General features: G+C 46.3%; 1 long non-coding RNA gene across 1 annotated transcript in view; it reads left to right on the top strand.

Annotated features, from left to right (window-relative positions):
- LOC118251108 (uncharacterized) overlaps window positions 1-13,893 on the top strand; it is a 50,692-nt gene extending 36,799 nt beyond the window's left edge. The window contains exons 2-3 of the long non-coding RNA XR_004779662.2: window positions 11,025-11,097; window positions 11,202-13,893. This is a non-coding gene — a long non-coding RNA (uncharacterized LOC118251108). The remainder of the gene's footprint in view (window positions 1-11,024; window positions 11,098-11,201) is intronic.
- The last annotated feature ends 3,057 nt before the right edge of the window (window positions 13,894-16,950 follow it).

Below are 16,950 nucleotides of genomic sequence, written 5' to 3'. Positions count from 1 at the left end.
GACAGAAAGCCAGATTTTTTCCTGTTACGAGCTTCCTACCGCGGGGTTCCTGCAGGCAGGCTCCAGCCTGTGCCTCTGCTATGTCCAAGCACACTGCCAGAGCTCGAGGTGGGAAGCAGCAGCTTTACCAGGCTGTGACGGCTCCCTTCACACGCAGCGGCCGTGCCCCTGTGCCTCCACCGCCAGCTTGGGGGCAGGTTATGGCCATGGCGGTCCCCCGAGTGCTCCCGAGGCAGCACAGGACCGCCTGTGTCAGGAGACACTTCCCTCTGGCTTCGTGTCACACAGGTGCTGTGCAATCAGCAATGCCTTTCCAGATGCACTTACAGGTACCAGTTTTAATAGGTGAAGTTTTGAATGGGATGGTTATTTCCATAGAGACTATTCCACTTCCTTTAGCTTAGGTTATCCGAGGTATATGAACGAGAACTGTGTGTAATTGGGAAGGGCCTGGCATTTGCATTTCAATGGGACCCTCTAGCTATAGAATCCAGAGAAAAGCATCTGCAGGCGTGTTTGTGTGGGCTTTCGATCCCTTTGCATCTCACAAAGAATTGACACATACTTAATTCAAAGAGGGAAGGAAGTATGCTGATTTCCTCCTCTCCAAATGTAAAGTTTCTACACAAGGAAGTATGGAAAGTTTAAATGATTTGCCCAACAGCGTAGCCTGAAATAGGACACAGATACCAGCCTCTAATCCTTACCTGCGGCCATGAGATCATCTTTCTTCTCTTGATCGTAATGAAAGTGCAGAAGCCGCTTGCGCAGTTGTGCAGGAAGCCAGGATGAGTTGCTCCACCATGGGGACAGATTAGGGTTATGAGGGGCAGCACCTGGCATGCGGGGGCCAGGGAAAAGCAAATGAAACAGTCACTGAACCAGTCTGCCTGCGGCAGCCCAAGGGGAGTGCGCTTCTCCCCGCCGACACCTGGTTCTCCTCCTGCCTTTTGGACTTTGTCCTTTTGGGTAGCCCATCATAGCTTCTGGCGGGCTGCTGTTGAGCTCTCCAACGCGCTGAGACGTGGTGCTGGTGAGGAGATTGCCTGCAGCGTCCACACCACCTTGGGTCCACCCAGGAGCTGGACACTCATGGTTTTCCTGGTTTTGTTCTTGGTGGGTTTGGGGTTCTTTCCTTCCGTAGTTTTCAGACATTCCAGAGTCCCCCACCAGACAAAATGAGCTCTGGTTCTGCAGTGCAAGTTTGGGTCCACGTCAGCTTCTGGAACTATCTTTCTATTTTACTCCTCTGTCCCTCTGAAATAGGGCAGGAGTTGCCTTTCATTTTGGATTGAGCCTAAAAAAATAAATGAATATGGATACCAACCCCATCCAAATACAGCGGAAAAGCTATCTTGCCTTACTAATATTCATTTACAAAACTAGCCTGGATTGATCTGATAAAACTCTTGAAGATAACCAGCACAAAAAAAGGGACTATTCAAATAAATTCATGCCAAGGAAGCACACAAGGACACATAGAATATGTAACACCAGAACTGCAAAACTGAGCTAAAGGATCAGTGTTTGGATTTTCTGACAATACCGGCAGATCCCAGTTTATTAAGTCCGGAAAAGAAAAATAGTGAGTGGTCCCAGGCTTACAGTTAGAGGTGTCAGAGTGCTCCTTGGATGTGCTAACCAGGCAATCACTTTTTTTTTTTTTTTTTTGTTCCTTTGAGAAACAGAGGTGGGGAACTACAGGGCTGCAAAATTTGCCCGTGTGACACAGGCGCACCTGGATCTCTTTGAATCTTGCTCCACTGCTTTGGGGCTGAGCTTCGCTGGCACAACGAGCTGGCTGCCAGCGGTGTGCGCGGTGTTAACAGGAGTCACTCCATCACCCAGGACCTGTGGGTGGTGGGAAGTGCTGCCTGATAGGGCTGAGGATTAAATGTGCCGGTGCTGGAGGATAGGGTGTTCCTGTGCAGAGAGCCCTCGACTTAGGAATTTGCTCCTCACAAAGGTATGCCAATGCCCCGAGGCTTTCTACATTTAGGGTGTGAGGTAAGATACAGCTCTTTGTTGGGAGCTTTTCTCCTGACATCCTCGCAAGCCAGGCAGATGTGTAGATATCTCCTCGTAGTTACCCCTGGAAGGAAACATTGTTGGGATATCCTAAGGGGTAAACAGCACTGAGAGCTGAATTAAGAAGTGTTGTCTCTGTTTACTCCAGTTCTGTATGCACTGCTCACTATTTTAGGGCAAAGCATTTGTATTTTATTAGCAGTGACCTGTTTTCAGCATCGACTCCCAGCCCTGCAGAGGTGTCCTCTTTGAAATCCGGCAGAATGAGGCATTTGCCAGACTTCAAGTTTCCCTCCAGACCCCCAGGTTCAGATCCCACCCGGATGGAGCTACCAGGAGGAGCTGGGGCTGGACGGCCTCGAGGCAGAGACGCTGAGCATGGGGGCTGATGCTGGCCCCCTCTATTCCAAAGGGCCGGGAGGCTCCTTGTGGTGGGGGGAGCTGGAAGTGGAGCCGAGCTCGGGGTCTTCCTGATGACCACAAGCAGCCCTGAGCTGACAGGGCAAGGTGAGCACACTCTGTGCAGTCCCTGTGCTGCCACTCCTCTTTGCAGGTGTACCTTGTCCTTGCTGTCCTCATCCCTGTGATGATAAAAGCTGCGTCTGCTCTGTACAGGCACCTTCTGCTTTCGTAGGGTGTTAACCAGGCTTGGAGGTGACTGCTGCTCCTGGAGGTGAATGACAGAGGTCCTTGCCCAGCTGATGTTGCCTGTAACTCTGTGTCTCCCTGTACCCTCTCCTGGACTCGTTTCCTTTGCTTACCTTGCAGTGCAAGAAGATGCATTGCGTTTTCCAGCCTGCACATCTCATCCAATTTTGCGAGCTATAGCTGCTGCTGCTGTGTACATAAGGATCTTCAGGTGCTTATTTCCAGACTTTTCAGGCATCTTTCTTTCACACGTCTTTAGAAAATGCTGGCATTTTCATCATTCAAGCTGAAATTTGTTTTTTGACAGGTTGGAGGGACAAAGTCTTGGGTCCAAGATAGAAATGAGGGAGGAGAAGAAAAGGAGAAGGGACAAAGACAGCAAGCAGATGCATGCACCCTGCCTTATCCCCTATGTCTGTGGCTGAGCAGACAGCCTGGTGTCTGCCATGCCCAATGAGTGGCAGTTCAGGGTGGAAGCGAGGACCCTGCTTGACTGAGATCAGTGGCCTTGGGTTTCTGCCTTGCCCAGGTACATGTCCTGCTTTGGGGGAGGACGGGATCCTTGCTCTCCAAAACCCATAACACAACTGACATTGCATGCTCAGAAATCCTCCTAGCTGGAGTTCTTCTCTTCTAGCTAACGCTATTTATACCAACCTTTCTCTTCAGCTTACCCAAGACAGGATCAAAGCTCTGGGAGCAGAGATCTGTCATTACACAGGCTATGAATTCTGTATTCCTACCTCAGATTTTGATTCAATTTGGGAGTTGTGTGGAATTCATCTAAAGCCAAGTGGTTTTGGATGTCAAAACCATAAAACAATTTTCCTGTTTCATGTGATGCGGGTGTATAATAATGTATCTGGCCTTGCCCCTAGGCTACCTAACCATGGGCTGTGATTCACCTCGGAGGTTTAGCTGCCCTTTTAGCAGACCTGTGCTCCGTTTCAATTTTTGTAATGAAAGCAAAGCCTGGCCAGTTCTTCTGCTTTTCAGGTTCCACCAAGAGCACTTCCAGTAGCTCTGCTAGTTAATATTAAAATCTACTTTCTGCCAATACAACGCTAATGATCTGTACTTCAAGGGCAGCTTTGATGTGATGATCTCAAAGCAAATCAATTAAGGGTTATCCCACACCCTTGCTATGGATGGAAACATCGAATATATGGAGAAATGAATCCTAAAATCACTGGCAAATGGGAAGTGAAAACTGGAATGTCTGTCCTGTGAGAAAGTCAGCGTTTGTTTTCTTCCCCAGAAGACCACAATTTTGCTACAGTGATGTGTTTATGGAACAGATTATGTAAAGGGATAAAATATTCCCAGGAAGTGTCCAGCATTTAGTCGTGCACCAGCAAACCAAATGGCACTACAGCTCCAGTGCCTTGTGCTCCCGGTCCTTCTGCACTGCTGGGGTTTGGGTGAGCCAAGACGCACGGTGCCAACCCTGAGACCAACAGCCTGGCTGCAGTCACGGGGGGTGGGGGGGCAGCGTCCAAACTGCACGTGGTGTCACGGCATCTTTCACAAAAGCATTTCATTGCTATAGCGTCAAAGTCAACCATTTCATTTAGAATTGTCTATTTAGAAGACCCAAACAAACCTTTCCTGATTTTTGCCTTGAAAAATGTCAACTCCACTTGCTTAGTAGCGCTTTGCAAGCAGCAGTCTCCACGTGTGCTGTTACAGATGTGCCATAAACCAGGTGTTTTCAGTGCTGAGCTGGACTCAGGTTAAGTGCTGTGTGTTACTCCATTTCAGAAGAGTCTCCCTATCTGTTTGGCCACGTACATGGCTGTACGTGCTCCTCCCCAGGAAGCTGTGACTGCTCATACTAGCAGCCAGTGGTGGAAGACCAGCCTGGAGGCACAGCCCCATCCCGAGCCCTTTGCTGGTGGGATGTGAGCCACAGCTCGTTAAAAGAAGACGCACTATGGTCAGCTTTGGTTCACAGACCCTCCACATTGCCTGTTTTTTTGGCTGGGGAGGCGCATAAACCATTGCTGATTAGATTGCATGGTCTTGGCCTCTTCTGCATCCCTGAACGTTTGCACCCAGAGGGGTACATGGTCAGCCAGACAAGAAGGGGGAGTGCAGGGGTATAACCGGGTGCATTGCCTCTGAAAAGGTCAGCACCAGATTTTTTGGTGTGGTATGTATAAACTCTGCAGGATTGAGCAAGAAAAAGCTTTCCCTCCCACGTTATGCTTCGTCTTGAGCACTGGTGGTAGTGGGACTTAGAGCCTGAAGCATATTTGGAAACATTTACACACGCAGCTGCGACGGCAGAAGGGGGAAATGGCTTCTTTTCAAATGCTCGAGGCAAGGATTACTTTTCTGCAAACTGCCATAGGATGTGATGTTTCTTTAAAGCTCAAATCTCCTCAAACACATATGTATCTTTCTAAGGGACAAATTTCCCTCTACACTGACAGTTAGCCTTTCTTGCAATGCAAGTTGCGGACTGGAAAATGTAGGCAGTTTAATGGAAATGCTCCCTAAAGCCCAACAGAGTCTCCAATTTGTCCTGTTGGGCAAACATCTGCATGTGAACAGAGGCTTCTGCTTTAATCTCACCCTCTCTGTCTTGCATTTCCGGGTTATCCTTTTATGTGAATCACAGTTTTTATCTATACAAAGAGAAGCTTAAACTGCCTCAAGTGAGGTATTTTTCCAGTACTTTAGCACTAATTAATCATTAAAGCACCAAGATCAAAGGGTGGGGAGCTACAACGTTGGTATGTTCTTATGATCACACTGTGGCCAGTTCCTCTCATAAATACTGGTATTTTGTGTGTCAAGTCACATATCCCACTCAACTCGAGAATGATTTGACACCAAGACGGTGGGCTGCTCTGCCTTGGCTTTCAAAAGGAAAGGGAGCTCCATACAGATCACAGCATCAGCCCCACAATAAAAAGGGCAGCTCTTACCTCGAACATGCTGGCACCCAGAGGGGCCAGGGATTTAGGCATGAAGTGAAAACCCACCATGGAGCGAGAGGCAGCAGTCCCTGCCCAGAAGCTCTGGTCGCTCAGTGGGACAAGTGAAATGGCTGGAGCCATGTCAAGAGTAACCGAAGGCAGTTAAGGGTGTAAATCTCACTGTAAGCTACTAAGACTTACCATTTAAGTGCTTAAGTTACTTCTCAAAGTGAGGCTTTTAAAATTACGCTGCCACATTTGAGAAGTGTAGCCTAAGGCCATGACTTCAGCGAAGCATTAACCCCAGTCTTAAATGGCTGTGGCTGCTGTCTCCTCACCTGGAAGGCCAGCGCTTGCACTCAAGGGTGCTTCCAGCCGTGGGCAGCAGCAGGCACGGCAAAGGTGTTTGCTGGTGCACGGCCTCCACTGTTACATGTGCTGGCAGGCTGCGCCCACTGCCTGCCCTTTCCCGTGGCTGTTGCTGGGTACTCCTGCAACCCTAAAGCTCACCTTCAGGTGTAAAGGCTGCTGCACCCCAATACTTGGGACCTGACAATTGAGCTGCCATGCGTGTAGCTTAGTACAAATCAGAGTGGTTGAGGGTGGAAGGGACTCGAGATCACCTAGTCCGGCCGCCCTGCTCAAGCAGGGTCCCCTGGAGCATGTTGCCCAGGGTTGTGTCCTGGCGACTTTTGGGTATCTCCAGGAAAGGGGACTCCACAGCCTCTCTGGGCAACCTGCTCCAGTGCTCTGTCACCCACACAGTGAAGAAGTTTTTCCTCACGTTCAGATGGAGCTTCCTGGGCTGCACTTTGTGGACTTCACTCTGCAGCACAGGTAATGAAGCACCTGTAAAATTAGTGGTAACAGTGGTTGTCCTAGAAATGGATAGAGCAATGGTATTTCTGAAATGTCTTTTTTACGAACATAGGATGTTTGAAAAGACCATTATTCCTCCTTTAAAAAAAATATATATTCTTTTCATTCTTTCTCTTGAGGGAGGCCTCGGACTTGACAGCATGGGCTCTTGCCCAGCATTTGTTCTGACCTAGATTTTGATCTCTGCTTTTTTCCCCTACCTTCTGCTTAGCTGGCTACTACCTCTTAAAGACATGCATATAATCTATAAAACATTTGTGTTTCCCATTAGTTTTACTTTCTATTTTCAGGAGATTCCTAAGACTGTAACAAAGAGATTTAAATTACACTGACCATAAATGCTTTGGGCTGCTAGGGCGGTCTAAATAACTGTAATCAGCAAGGGAACTTGCTAGGCCATTAAGTAGAGATCACAAGTGAGATATTAAAAAAACACAAGACAGTAAAAAATGCTGTAGATTAATGAACATTCGTCTTGTCTCAGTGGACAGCAGCAATTTGCAATAGCTTGTCTGGCAGCACTGGATGGCTGTTACACCTGAATTAAACCTCTGAAATCAAGCAATTACTATTACAGTGCAGTCTCAGGACTCGGAGCATGGTTTGGGATCTTTTTTATGCTGGGCGATGTATACATGCATATGAAAGACAGTCCCTATCCTGAAGAGCGTATGGAGGAAAAATGCATAAAGCAGACAAGGAAGGGTGATGATGTAGGTTCTGGTCCCTGCTTTCCAGCTGGTGATGGGAAGCATGGGGGGGGTCTCTGGTTTATATCACTTGTGAAGCGGGCCCTTTTCCTCAGCCTCCCTTTTGCTGATCTCTTCTGCCTCTCCTATCCCCGATGATGCCTGCCTCTCGTTCAGCGCTCACCTGCTCAGTGTGTGCAGCAGGTTGGTTACTGGACACACAAAGATGGGGAGAACCAAGCCCTGCGGTTTGTACAAGGACAAGCAGTTGAGCCTGATCCTTGGGATGAATGAGAATTCATAGCTTTTAAAATCATCAGTTAGTTGATTTAGTTAATTCAGCTGAAAGAGTACAGTGTGACACCAGCTGCATTTGTTTTACTGTTTCCTCCTCTCAGCGTCGCATGTCCCCATGGATACTTGGAGATGTGGGTGTTCAGTACAAAGGAAGGAGGCTGCATGGGGTCCTTGCAGCTGGAACAGTCCCGTTCCATTCACAAATGAATGTTTACAGACAAAAATCGCTGCAGCTGGCAGGTATTTCTCCCCCATACATATCTCAAAGCAATGGCTGGTAGATGTGCTGTTCAACTTGAAAAGTCCAGCTGCTGGTTGAGGTGATGCTGCTGAGGTTGGAAACACCCGTTGCTAAGTCATGTGGGCCATCTTTGTGAAAGTCATTTTTTTTTCTCCTGTGTTGAATTTACAAACTCCCTGCTCCAAACCTAAATATGCCTCAGCACACAGGGAATAGCGCTGACTGAACACAATGCAGGCTCTTGCTTCTGCTGCCTTGGTTTTCAGGTGCCTACCAGAAATACTGACCCAAAAGAAGAAACCCTCCGTGCCATCTCGTTCTGCAGCAGCAGCTTTGGATTCCGAGCTATGTGATGTTGTAAAATGCATTTTACATGAAAGATTGTTCTTCTTAAGCACAGATATGTATAAAGCTTTATTTTTGTAACCCATTAGTGAAAAGTGATGAGAAAAATACGAAAAAAAAAATTACCACCCTAAAACACTGGTATTAATAAATGAGGCAGCCCCGCCTGCCTGGGCCACTGGAAGAGCAAAGACCAATGGCATCCTGTGCCACATGAAATGTGCAAGCTCTGGATAATCCGTGCAGTTTATTGATGGGTTAAAGAAAGATCAGTAGGAAGAGTGTTTACCTGGTGAGGAGCTGGAACCACCATACTACCTAGGAGAAGGCAGGGTGAGCTATTCACTGCTGAAGGTTTAACTGGTGGTTGTCACGTCAGTAGGCTGCAAAGGAGCGTGGACTTTGCTGGTGAGGAGGTAAGGCCTGGAGAGACGAGCTTCCCCAGAGCGTGTGGCTCTCACCTGGCCCGCTGCCTTACCTGGTGCGCCGGCAGCGAGGCAAGTCCCTTCGGGTGTGCGTCGGTGGGGATTTCCAGCTGCATGCACCATGCTTATGGCACAGCCAGACTAGCACTGGCCAAGCCTCTGCCAAAAGCGAGACTCCGTGTCAGGAGCAGCGAAGTGCAGTGCCGTGGTTCAGGCGGCCCTGAGCAGCAAGCACTTTGGTTTGGTTGGTTTCTTCCTCTCCTTCCCCTCCAAAGGCTCCAGCCAGTAGCCAACAAGCAACATGTGCATGCACACACCCCATGCACTGCGCTTTGTCCTTGTTAACACAGGAGACAGACGGGGGAGCGTGCAGTCCCACCAGCCCCGTCTCCTTCAGGTGTGCTGCACCGCTGAGTGTAATTCATACACTAATCCTGTTTGATGATCCAGACAGAATGTTTCAAGTATGTTTCATCCCTCAGTAATTTCGTTAAACTCTCCTGGCAACAAGAAAAGGGGCGGTAATGAAGTGGTATTTTCAAAGAACATAAAACCTAGACAGCCCTTCTTTCGTTTGGGAAGGGTTAGTATGCGTATGGAGGACTTCTCCACATGGCTCTGCACTTCATCTGTGACTTGAAAAAAACCAACCTCATGGGATACTAATTCAGTCCTTGGTTTCTTTCTTGTATCAAATACTGCCAACTGTGCCTTAAATTTGGGCCAGATGCATGATTGTTTTATGATGTGATACTGTTAGGAAGTGTGGGTTGAATATAGCAGGGGCTCTGCTAATGGGGCTGCTCCTTTATGGCAATGGTACGACGCTGGCTTGGGACGCTTAAGCACATTTACTCTGTGCCTCTGTGGGAGTATGTCTTCAGCAGAAATTAATGGTTGGGTTTAGCAGGGTGGATAAGATTACTGGGGCTGATTGGGTCTGCTAGCGTGGTGAGAGGAGCAAAATGTGTTGTGATGCATTGGGTTTGGGTAAGAGCTTTCCACATCACCCTCATTTGAGCAAAAAAACATCAGGGTTTGTTCAGGTTCATTCCTAAATTGTTTATTTATGTATTGCTGGAGGCACTACATGCCTACATTGCCAGAGCCTCTCCTCCTCGTCCAAATGGACAAAATAGGCCAAGGGTATTAGTCTCATCTCATGGGGCTTCGTTGCCCACCACAGCAAATACATGCCACAACCGGGCTTGGAAGTAGCATAGTTCATAAGCCCAGTTTAGTGCACGGGACTCTCACCATTCAAAACTAATCACAAGACTGTCCTGTTCCTCTCTGATCACATCATGTCCCAAAAGCTTTGTGGAGGATAAACCAAATCTCCCGTGTTTTCATTTACTTAGCTCAGCCAAGTGATACAAAAACCAGAACTCTTTTTCTGCCAATGTGGATTCACAGTGATTAAATTGCTCTGTTGTATGGGGTTAATTTTCATGGACAGATATTAATAATTATCAGCTAATATGCTTAGTAATCTTAAGAAAATACTTGGTAGTCTTTACAGCTACTTAGCTATCAAAAATTGGCATAAATTTCTTTGAATTTGGGCTCTGTAACTCATCATCATCTCCTCTTTTTGTCCTCCTTCCTAATAATATCATCACCGTCTTCACATTAAGGTGCAACTTTCTCTTCACCTAGCATTTATTTCCCAGTGAGAGTCCAAACTGCTTTGTTGTCACCTGTTCTTAAACCTGCTTATTGATGCAGACATGAAGGAGTCCGATTTATTTTACTTATCAAAAACATGGACTAGGCATGACCACGAGACCCTTGGTCTAGAAGATAAAGGCCATGTCTGTGCATGTGCATGCACATGTAGTTCTTCCAAAACAGAATTTCTTTTAATGCATTAAGTGTACCACGTAGTGAGTTTCTCTTACTATGAAACTCCCCATGGATATGAAACACTCATTTTCAGTGGGATGGAGCTTGGGGACAGCGAGTCAGCTACGCTAACTCAGTACTAGCTCGTTCAAGTATGCGTGCGTACACTTTTTTTTTGTTCAAGTATGTGTGCGTGCGCTTTTTTCCTGGGAAACCCACAGCAGTGGCTGATGCGGGGTTTTACGGGACAGGGGTATAGCCAAGAGGCAGTTGTTTTAAATGCAAACTGTTGGGCTATGTACGAGACTAAGTGGCTGAATTTTATGGCTACTGCTATGCTGGATGGCACATTATGGTGTTGACAGTTTGGTGTACTGAGGACAAAAGTATTTTACTAGAACATTGACTGTACCTACTTTTTTCTGTCCTTTTGATAAATGCAACTAACTTGAAAAGTTCCCTACACAAGAAAAAAATACAGCAGTTACTAAATATTAAAGGAAATACAGACGAATATATGGGAAGAGTAACATAAAACCAATACCTTATGAGTCAGGACTGAATTTAATCTCCAAATGTGATGCAGGAACTCTTTATAAATATCTGCCTAAGAGTCTTCCAGTGAAAAAGTGGTTTTACAGTGGGAACATTTTAAAATACTACAAATATTAAATGTATCCTCTATTTCTGATTTGTCTTGAAGCTCCGTTACCTGAGCAGCCACGATGCTGATGGACTCCAGCTCACGCACACACACAAAGCTGATACCTTGCTGTGTAAGCCATTATCCCGTAGTGTGTCTAAGGTAGGAACAGGAGAAACCGCATCTCATTTCTTCTTTATCCTTTCTGTTTGCTTTGTCCTCAAATCCCTGCTGAAGGAGGCCATTGGCGACCGGAGTAGAGTCCGACACCAAATTCCTTCATTTCACCTTCAGCCCAGTTGTGTGAAGCCCACATGATGATGGTGTGAGTGTTTCTCTGCCTTGGTGGCATTTGGTGGCTCAATCCCTCAGCTGCTCCTCGGTGGATGGATGCACTAAGCTGCAGACCAGTGTGACAAGACAGGGGCATAGGAATGCTCTCCATTTTATAGACAAGGCACTGAGGTCCTGTGGCACCTGTGTTTCCTAAGAAACAGTCCAGAAAATCAAATGGCACCCCTTGTAGAGGTCCAGATGCCTTCCTGGCCTCCCTGTGCTGTGGAAGGGGTGTAAGTTCACCTTCTTGTGTCCCCAGCTGTGCCCTGGCCTTGCTGGCCCAGCAGAATGGAGCCATTTTCCCTATTTCCTGGCTCCTCCTGCTGCTATGGACTCGGTGGTACCAGCGCTGCCCACCCCATCCCCAGTGTGCCTCTGGTAGGTGCAGGCTGAGGTCACAGCCGCACTGGGGATGCTCCCTCACTAGTGGCATGCATCTTGCTGCGTCAGACAGGGCACCAAGGACTCATACTGCTGTAATACAACCTAGCCTCCGGCAAGCCATACTATACCAGGTAAGTGTGTTTTTCCTTGGTATCTGTGCATAGGCTGGTAGAATGGTACCTGAAGCTATGGCAGCCAAAGCCCTTAACCTCTTCATTATTATTTTTAAACCTGCTTAGTGAGTAAACGCCGCGACAAACCCCAGCTGGGCGGCGTGGTGCAAAGCTGGCACAGCACCGGCTGAGTATCGGCCGCAGCAGTGGCAGTGCAGCAGCATTGCTGCTCGCGAGTCGTGTCGGGGTGTCGGGTTTGCTCGAGGCCAAGACAAGAGCGGGTGTTAGGGGCTGAGCCGTGGAACATACTGCAACCCCACCAGCAGGGGCTTGCCTGAAGTCCTGCCCTCGCAAACATTTACGCTGTAGCAGACGTGTGAGATATTGTGTGGCTGTGTTCCAAAGTGTGGGATAAGAAGACATGTAGAGGGCATATTATCATCTCCCTGACCATTGCAGGTGCAAAGAATTCGGTAACAATATTTGCTCTGGAGCCAAATTGCTCTCAGACTCCCTCCAATGTTTATTCAGTTGAAGAGAATTACCCAGCTTTTCAGCTGCACAACAATCACCGGGTAAGAATTCCCAGACAGCATATTTTTCTTTCTTTTATTTTATACCCTTTTGAAACATTTGTCTAGACATGTGACAGGGAAACCTCAAATTGTTTGGTTGCATATTTGAAAGGTACCTGAACGTTTCCTCCCTCCATCCATCGCCCTGAGTGTATTCAACCTGCCTCAGTTCCTTGTAATTGGGCTGAAAGCCTCTGGAGAGCAACTTTTCTTGTAAGCTTTTCATCTGCTTTTGGTTTGAAGGAGTTCAGCGATCTCCCAACCATCAGGACTTTTGCAAACACTTCACTGGTTCCGTCTCAAACCAAGAAGTACAAGGAAGCATAAAACTGTAAAAAAAAAAAGTAACTATAATAATAACAAAAGGACTCCACCCCCAAACCTTAACATAACAGAAAAGTGTTTTTCATTCCAACTAAAAATATAAAGAAGTCACTTGTATGCAGTTCAAGGAAAGGAGCAATCATTTTTTAAGCTCTCTGAACCAGAAGCTTCATGCCAGTAGCACGCTGCCCTGAGGACAGCGGTGTGTAGCACTGCCAATACAGCCCTGTGAGACAGGCACACAGGACACGTCACTGGTACAGATCCTGCTTGTGGTTATAGGCTGTTTGCTGGTCTGAATGCACGCAGTTAGCCTGATCCATTTGATTTCAGTGGCATTTCACACGGATGCAAAAGTCTATCACAGACCTTTCAGTAGCTGAATCACTAAACATTTTCGTGCTTTAAAATAATTTCAGACTCCAGCTGTTTACTGGAAATAGTTTTAAAAAGGCAATCAAGATAATATAATATCAATAATAATCAAGATAATTGCATTATCTGGTAGTCCATTTTATTACTTATTCGACCAACCAGAGATGTCGTACCCTCTAAGCAATGAAATATCCAGCAGCTCATTTTTATTCATATTTTTCAATTAGCCATCTATAAAAAATCATTGCAAAACTCAACTCTTCTCTTCAGAGTCACATCCTCTGGCTGTGCCAGGCAGTGCAATAATTCAAAGAGGGGCAGCCCTAGGAGAGAGCTAGATTGGGTGAGGAAGTAAACTGCAATGCTGCAGCCTCACTGCAACTGAATCCTTACTGCCAAAGGCCAAGTAAGGGGAAGGCCAATACTGCAGCACCATATTAACACTGCAAGATTATCATTTCCATTCCATTCAAATTAAAAGAAAAAAAAAAGTATTTCTTTGGCTTGATAAATCCCATACGTCCTTCCCACCCATTTCCATTTTAATGCAAAAATAGAAGCACTCTACTTAGATCTTGTTTCCAAGCTGGCAGGAGAAGTCCCTGTGTTGGTTGGTAGTGCTACAATGCGTTAGGCTGCGACGCAGCTCTGGCTGTCTTTATTTCATTACTTTTTTCTTTCCCCTCAACACATCGAGTACTGAGAGCTGGTTCTTCACTTGGTGTCAATGGCAAAGCCTTGGCTCTTCTAGAGGAGGAAGCCCAAACCCGTAGCTAATGCAAATCACCAGCGTTGGGTATTGTTACTGAGAAAACATTCTGTAATGAGCTGTGCATTTAGAGCTGCTCGGGGAGGAAGACGACTTCGGTGTCCTGTAATCACAGGGTGACTCTGAGCCACAACTATGCCATAGTCATGAAAAGGGAAATGCAATCTAAAGGGAGAGACAAGACAGTGGCAGCACAGCGGGCACAGACAAGAGCTCGGCTTCAACGCGGCACAACGCGGTGCCCTTCTGTGCTCACCAAGGAACAAGAAATGAGCTGAGGCAGAAGCAAATGCCAAAGCGTGCTACCAAGGTTGGCAAGGACAGGAGGGCCTGCTATGGATAAGGACACCATAAGGGATTAGCTGAGAAAAGCAATGGCTGAGATTTCTGCCTATAAATATATTAAAAAAAATTAAAGAAGCTGAAGAACTCTTCAGGCAAAGGGATTGTCTGGTACGAAAATGGTAATACAAACTGCTGTGGATGGATTTAGACTGAAATTAGAGAAAGGTTTCCTAAGTACTGGTGAGAGCAAGCACGAACAATTTTCTCATTTAAGATGGAGCTTGCTAGAAAAGCTCATATGGCATGGTGGGGGAAAATGGGCCTGAACTTACTGACACAGCAGTCTCTTGTACCGAAGCTGGAGACGCTTGCCAAGCAGCAGCTGGGTTGTGTTGGGATCACACTTTGCAGGGTAATGTGCCAAATTCTCATTGTCTCTCTCATTTGAAGCCTCTGGTTGGCTCATCAGAAAGCAGCATTTCTATCAGCAAGCCAGGGAGGCTGGCAGGGGTGTGGAGGTCTGCTCTCAAGCAAAACTAATAACTGACCCTGTCTGCAGGGTTTTTGTATTGTCTTCAAAGGAAGATGGCTCTATTTTAATGTAGGGAGGTTTAAAATTTGTAGGGCTTTCTTAGGTGACAAAACTTTATTTCTTTATTTATTTATTATTTAAAAAAAAAAAAAAGAGAGAGACCATACTAAATTTTAGGTGTTTAGGAAACCTGAAGATACTCCACTGCTGTGAATCTTTCCTTGCTCAAGCAGCAATAGCCCAAGAGGAATCATGCCTGGGGGCTCTTAGCAGATATAGGTTTGGAAAAGAATATCAGAAAAACTGTTTATCAGGAAAAAAATAGGGATTATGTAAAAACATATTTCTGCCTGCAAAGTGATACTTAGACCAATATAATGCAGGTAACCACAAAGAAATGAAATGCTTTTGGGGAAATCGGAGGGGAGAAGTTGCTATCTGTATTTGTTCACATTGCATTCAAACATCCAGGTTAGCTCAGAGCTACTCAGATAGGATATTTTTTAGAGAGGCTCAGGCGTAGATGACATCAAAGTGCGTGGTGCAGCAAAGCTCTTTCTTGTGTGTAAATATGTGCTGTGCACTCACTAAAATGTGTTCACTGGGCCTGATTTTTGACCCACCTGTGCTTGATGTGGGGAGCGGGCGGGGACTGAAGGTTGCTCTGAGGAGAGAGGAAAAGGGCAGAAATGTGCCCTGTGTTGGGGGGAGGTACTTGTGCAACTGCTCAGCCTCAAAACCTCCCTGTCGTATTAGCAGATCAGTCGGCCAGGCCTTCCCTTACCATGCAGCAGGCATACGTGCCATGCACGGAGAGGCAGCAGCTAGCTGGCAGCACTGACCCCCATGTTGCATCCTGACCCAGGGGAGCCGCTGTGCTGCCCCCACTGGAGGAGCTGCTCCACAAACAGTCTGTCAACATGGAGAAACGAATTCATTTTTTAATGGTGGGTGATGTCAAGAGTGAAAGACTTCGGTGAATAATCCTAAAAAGGAGATGGCGTTTAAATGAGAGACTGGGGAATTCACAGACAAATGCATGAATTGGCTGGTTGTAATATGGACAGCATTTTACTCAAGGGTGCAATGGCCACTTCCAGCTTTTGAAATTTCCACCAAATTTTAGAGGCTAAGTGCTAGAGAAGATAAAGAAGATAGATAGACATCATTCAGTGGCAGGATTTCATCTGTCTCAAGAGTTTCTGTAGGACATACATAGGCATTAGCCCACCGTTGTTAGACCTTGCTTGGTTTGGTCCTCAGATCACTGTCCTGCAACTAATGAAGAAAACACACAGTAGAGAATGGATCTGCTGAGAAGATTTACCTGGTCAGTCTGAGAGTCCTTTGCACCTCTGTCACCTCCCATCCCACACTACCACATTCACACTCCCTGTCTGTGCCACTGTGCACAAAAATAATGGCTCCAAGCATGGCAGGCAGTATGCTGGACTTACACAAAGTGAATGGGCAGTGCAGTTTCTATTGCAGTATGGGAACACTGCTCGCTTTTATCCTCTGGAGTTGATAAGAAGCCACCCCCCCCCCAAAAGAAAAGTCATGCCTTAGCTCTTTGGCAGAAGAAAAATAATTTGAGTGCCCCCTCCGCCATGCTTTGCTGCGTTACAGGCAATGGTGTTGCTTGGAATGAAACGCTGCAGCTGTGAACTTTGCTTCGTGTTAGACAGGAATGAAATGTTCTCTCTTTTCACTTCTGTTTGCTACACAGGCAACATGATTTCAGATTACATTACCTGAGCAATTGCCATCCAAATTATTTGTCCAGACATAAAATAGCAAGGCAAAGAAACCCACCCAAGAAATCTGTGGTGTAACTTCAAATATGTGTACGAGTATTTCCATGCTTGCAACTATCCTGTGTAGGTGTTCAGTGATTCCCCGTAATTATCTAACCATATGTTTTATTTCTCTCTCTCTTTTTTTTTTTTTTAATAAATGATTCAACACATTTTTTTGTGGCATGTTAGCTTGGCTAAAATAATGCAGGGTCTGATTGTGCTCTCATTTAGTTTAATGCCACCATTCCCACTGAGTAAACTGATTCAGGATTAGGCCCCCAGTGAAGCAAAGTCCATACTTTGTAGAAATGGCAGGATTGAAAATCCCTGTAGTTTGTAGACATATTGAGCTTATTTAGTACAGAACGAATATTTTGCCTTTACTTGGACACATATACAGATGGTCCAGTCCTGCACAGAACAGGCAAAGCTCCCACTGAATTAACAAGAGGAAAAAAAAAAAAAAACAGAAAAAGGTTAAAATTTGCAAATCA

Source organism: Cygnus atratus, chromosome 3, assembly GCF_013377495.2.
Source record: "Cygnus atratus isolate AKBS03 ecotype Queensland, Australia chromosome 3, CAtr_DNAZoo_HiC_assembly, whole genome shotgun sequence".
Lineage (NCBI taxonomy): Eukaryota > Metazoa > Chordata > Aves > Anseriformes > Anatidae > Cygnus > Cygnus atratus.
The sequence above is the reverse complement of the archived record's forward strand: the minus strand, read 5'-3'. Positions and strand labels throughout refer to the sequence as shown.